Raw genomic sequence first — 6,000 nt, 5'->3', positions numbered from 1 at the left:
GAGACATAAGGGCTTCAATTTAAAAATTTTTTAAGGCAATGTGTGAGGTTAGAGTAGATAATTATGCCAGAAAAAATAAATGGCATAATGGCGCATCAAAAACATTTAATCTGATTTGCTGGGTAACATTTCTTGTTGAAAGCTATTTTTGAGCATATTTTTACATAATTACGTTTTTTAAAAAGGGATGGGGACAAAACTGGTCATTTCAAAAAGTGGTGGGGACATGTCTGAAGTATCCGACAGTAAACGACACCTTTGTTGAGGACAAGAGAGAGAGAAAAAAAGGGGGAATCTATAATTGTTAAAGTATATACTGTGGATATGTATTGTTCATGCAGCGTGCACAGCCTTGTTGTGCAAAACAGTTCATAATAACTTCAAAGAAAAGTCATGCTAATGCGATGAGATATTAAAATACACTATAGCATCTTTGAGCAGTTATATTACATTTTGGGGGCAAGAGCTCTTTTACTGACTGTGAGTCTGTTCAGCTTTCTCACCATGAACTCCATACAGACCATCAAGTTCTTTGTGTAATATAGGACAAGGTAATGATCATGCTTTCAGCTAATAATACCAGTGAGGGAATGAAAAACTGCTATATAATTTTCATCCAATAATGACCAAAGTACACATCAATTCAATTCAGGGGTGGCTGTAGCTCAGTGGGTAGAGCAGGTAACTAGCGATCAGAAGGTCGCTGCTTCGAATCCCGGCTCCCCTGGGCTCCCCTGGGCGGAACTGAGCTACATGTCGAAGTATCCTTGAGCAAGATGCTAAACCCCAAAATTGCTCCTGATGTGCAGATGGCACCTTAAGTGGCAGCCTCTGCCATCAGAAAGGGCCCTGTGTGCCTGCAACCCCCTGAAAGGGGGATATGGCGGTAACATCCCTGCGACCCTCACGGAAAAGCGGCAGATAATGAGATGAGATGAGACACGTCAATTTGTGTACTTAAAAATTGTGAATGGTTATGGACATCATGGGCAGAGGATGATTAAGGTAGTCATGGGCCCCTAGACTATTTTTTATGTGGGCCCCCAGCAACAGGTGATGTACTCACGGAGGGATTAGCGGAGGCTAGCATATTGTGGCTAACTCCCGGGACAATGGAGGTCAAAGCCGATGTGTCCGCTGGCTCTGTAGTGGATGTGCCCACTGTCTCACCCTCCTCACTAGCTTGAGAAGATGACGAGCCGCGGTGGTCGCGGTCAACGTCCTCCACCTCCACATCTTCTTGACCCTGACAACCAGCAGCCTTAAAATATCCCGTTAATTTTGGAATCTTCGCTAATAGTTCTCTGTCTCTTTTTTCTTTCTCCCACTGCACTTTTCGCTTCTGTGCCCCGCTGGGTTTTTTGTCAGACATTTTGCCGCTGCAAACTTTTGGTTGACAGGTAACGGCCGGTGTAGGTAGGTCAAATCGAATCGATGAGCTTCACTGGATGAGGTGACCCATGTCTGCCCAATCAGTGCTGTTTTGTCTGTTTATTACCCCATGGACCAATAGAGGCTAATGAATTTTTCCATTAAAGTGTATTTAAATTTCTAAAAAATAATCTGACCAATTCAAGGACCCCTCCACATGTGGGGCCCCTAGGCTGCAGCCTAGGAAAGCCTGTGCATTAATCCACATGTGATTATGGGTCCTTTAAAAGTTAGGGAAAAGTTTTCACATTTGGTAAAATGTGATGTGTGATGGCAATGTGCGATCTGTGATGTGATGTAAAATGAAAACAAATAAAACTATTATCTATGAAGCCTGCATTTAATCAGATCAGATTGTTAGAGCACTTGCCTGTGCAGCGGATGGACCTATACAGCCTGTGACTAAGCACAGAAAACAAAATGGGCTACTTTTCAAATCCTATCAAATCCAAGGAGACAGACAGCAGAGTACAGGGCTTACTCTTCGACTGACAGGTGAACAGTTACCACAGCAGTAACAGCCCAATAAGTGACAGCACAATAAACAACTTTTAATTAATCAACAGGACTGTAGATATTTTTTTAAATCTCAAAATTCAGAAGTAAAATAAATGTAATTTTGTGCGTTTTTACTTTCACTGACCAAATCATTGTTTAAAGCAATATTATGTAACCAATTTACCTTTTTAAGTAACAGCTTCAAAATCATTTTGCTGGAACACAGTCTTGTGATAGGGTGAATGGTGTCTCTGTCAGTCCCATTCTTAGGATCTCCCAGGAGAAATACATAATGTTTTACAGCACTGTGTCACAAAATACCACAATATACTACATCTGTGAAGTTTCCTTATGGACAGAAAATGAATTAATGGAACTTGAAAAAATGTCCATTGAGTTTTCGGTGACAGAGATCCAAACACATAATGTATCTCTGACCGGCGATATTGTTTTGCTAACAACTATAATCATGGCCTGATCATGACCCACAGCTAACAAGTGTAATTATGGTTAGCAGTGCCAAAACCACATTTGTCTGGATAAATGTATGTGCCCCAAGTTCAAGTTGAGTCATCACAACAGAGAGAAGAAAGTCACGTTGTTATAAAAAAATATACTTCATGAAGATTTTTTACCAGAATCCGACCTGTTGGCCAGAATTAAGTATAACTACAATGATTATACAATAAGAACTTATCTTTGATTATAAAATTCTGACCAAATCTCTGGCAAACCGATTGAATGATGTGATACCATCACTTATACATCAAGATCAGACCGGCTTTATTCCAGGTTGGCAGCCATTTTTCAATCTGAGGCGGCTCTTCAATGTAATGTATTCCACCCATCCAACACAGCAACCTGAAGTAATTCTGTCACTCGACGCCGAGAAGGCTTTTGATAGGATAGAGTGGGAGTATTTGCATGCAGTTATAAAGAAGTTTGGATTTGGAGAAACATTCAGCAACTGGATTAGAATTTTATATTGTAGCCCAATGTCGGCTGTGAAAACAAATGGCTCTATATCAGCATATTCTCCAATATATAAAGGTACGTGTCAGGGCTGTTGTTTGTCACCATTCCTATTTGACTTAGCCATAGAACCTCTTGCCATTGCAATCAAGGACAATGAGGGAATTAAGGGCATCACAAGAGGAAACACAACCCATAAGACTGTGCTTTACACGGACGATTTGCTCCTTTTTGTCGCCAACCCAAGCAAATCTATACTTCACCTCCTGCAGCTACTACAGGAATTTGGGAGTTTCTCTGGCTATAAATTAAACTTATCAAAAAGTCTACTTTTCCCCATAAATGATTTTTAGCAGAACACTAGATTATGATCCATTCCCTTTTAAAACTGAATATCAATCCTTTAAGTACCTAGGTGTACATGTAACCAGTTCATTTGAAACACTTAAGAAGGCTAACTATGATAATCTATTAGAACACACAAAAAAGGATCTAGAGAGGTGGTCGGGCCTTCCCATTTCGCTGGCGGGCCACATTAACACCCTCATGATGACAGTACTACCTAGATTCCTGTATTTGTTTGTGACAATTCCTGTCTGGCTCCCAAAACAGTTCTTTATCAAATTGGATAAATATATCTCATCGTTTATATGGAATCATTCCACGCCTCGAATGAAGAAGATTTATCTGGAAAGACCTAAATCTGAAGGGGGACTGGGTCTCCCAAACTTTCTCGATTATTACTGGGCATCAAACATTTCTAAACTGGCATACTGGGTGATGGCATTCTCTGACAAAAATGGGCCTGCCTGGGCAATGATGGAACTTTCATCACACACATCAACTCCGTTAGAATCTGGGTACAATTTCGTGAACATTTTAACGTTGATCTGATGAATAGCTTCTCTCCTCTGTCCCTCAAGCATCTTTTCACACCTTCACAGATAGATCAGAATTTCGCTGGCTGGCATCAGCACGGACTGGTTTTCTTCGCTGATCTATTTGATGAGAACTCATTTCTGTCCTTTGAAGCCCTAGTTAGAGATCATAATATTCCAAGATCACACTTTTTCAGATATCGCCAAGCCCGCAGCTTCGCCTTCAAACATTTCCCTACTTACCCCAAGCCGCCAAACAAAGACTCAGCATATGATCTATTAAATCTGAATCCATGGAACAGGGGTTTGATCTCTAAGACGTATAATATAATACATAATATTGATCCCCCAACACACACCAAAATACGTGAAGCCTGGGAAAGGGACCTGGAAATTGTAATCCTGGATGATGTCTGGGCTAAATGCATCTCCAACATACACACCTCCTCTATATGTATAAGGCATGGACTGATACAATTCAAGGTATTTCACAGAGCACATTACTCCAATGACATATATACCCATCTGTTCACCCTATCTGTCCCAGATGTGAAAACCCGGTGTCATTGGGCCACATGTTCTGGTCATGTCCCTCCCTAGTTGATTTCTGGTCCTCCATATTTGACTGCCTTGCAGCTTTATGCAACACATCTCTCAAACCCAGTCCACTCACTGCTATATTTGGAGTCACTCCCTCGGAAATACATATCACAAACACACAAAAGAGAGCAATAGCATTCTGTAGTCTCATAACGCGTAGGTTAATCTGAATGAATGAATGAATGAATGAATGAATGAATGAATGAATGAATGAATTGGAAATCTAATAAATGCCCACCCTTCAGGAGATGGATCCAGGAGGTGCTATCTGTACTTCAGCTTGAAAAGATTAGACATACTCTGAAAGGCTCTTGCGACACATTCAATAGAGTGTGGACTCCCTTCATTGAATATGTGAGGAAGTTGAATCTCTAACAGATCATGTTATCTAAGCGCTCTCTCTAGTCAACTGTCTGACTAGCACGTTGATATACCTCTGCAGAATTGGATCTTGTTTTTTTTGTTGTTTTTTTTTGTTTTTTTTTGTACTCGTCCCATTAGGAGGGTATATGGGGAGGGAGAAGGGGAGGGTACCAATATGGGATTTTGTTTTGAGTTTGTATGTTTGTATACTTATTTTCTGAATAACTGAAAACACCTTAAATAAAGCTATAAAAAAATAAAAAAAGAACTTATCTTCCTGTTGATTGTCTTTTTTGCTTATGTAGGTCATATAGATGCATCAGAGTTACATTTTTCATAATCTGTTAGAAACTCTGTGTGATACATTTAACTGTCACAAAGTTGATGAAAACATGTAACTGAAATTCATAGTGAAGGACTATATAGTAAAAGCAGGTAAATCCGCTAAATATGCATTTGACACCTCCTCACACTGGAATTGTTGATGTTATGACTTGGAGATCAAACCTTGTCCTCTGGAGACATACTAAACATATACTGTTGTGATTGTACATATGCTACAACCACAACAGTTTCACTGTTGTACTGTTGCACAGCAGTTCATGTTACTGTAATGCCTTCATGTTGTCCTCTGGGGGTAGGGAAATGTGATCCTGAGCCAAATCTTTAAGTTCAGCTGCACGTGGAGGCATCTGGGTGTAGTGCTCTGTTGTCACTAGAGGGCAGCACTAATTAGTGCATACACAAGGCACATTTGTGTTCAGTGAAGATACATGTTACAAATGCTGTAGTATGTAATATCTGAGGTATTATGTTGTGGTAAGTCTAAAACACTGACTATAAGTCATTCAATTACATGCAAATTTTTAAGTTCAATGCAAAGTGTCACATTTAGTTTTGGGTAACTTCTATGTAAACATAATATGTTTTTTTAAGTGTTTGTTATTCAAGTATTACACATGAAAGTAGTGCATTTCAAATTGATTTTTTATCTTATTTGTTCTATGTCTCCTGTAATAAATGGCATACATATTTGTTTTTATTCATTCACATTGACTCAACATGATTGGAAAAAAAACTTGGAAATAAATGTGATACTTTACATTGAACTTATGTAAAAGAATCAGATGGAACATTTTGACATAATTAAAAATACTTCACTTTACTTAAAAAAATCAGTCACTGTTTTAGAGAAATATTTTTTTGAGTGTGTCAGCTTGTCAAACAGAAATTAACTGAAGTAAATGAGGCCACTTAA

This window comes from Pagrus major, chromosome 7 (assembly GCF_040436345.1).
Source record: "Pagrus major chromosome 7, Pma_NU_1.0".
NCBI lineage: Eukaryota > Metazoa > Chordata > Actinopteri > Spariformes > Sparidae > Pagrus > Pagrus major.
The sequence above is the reverse complement of the archived record's forward strand: the minus strand, read 5'-3'. Positions refer to the sequence as shown.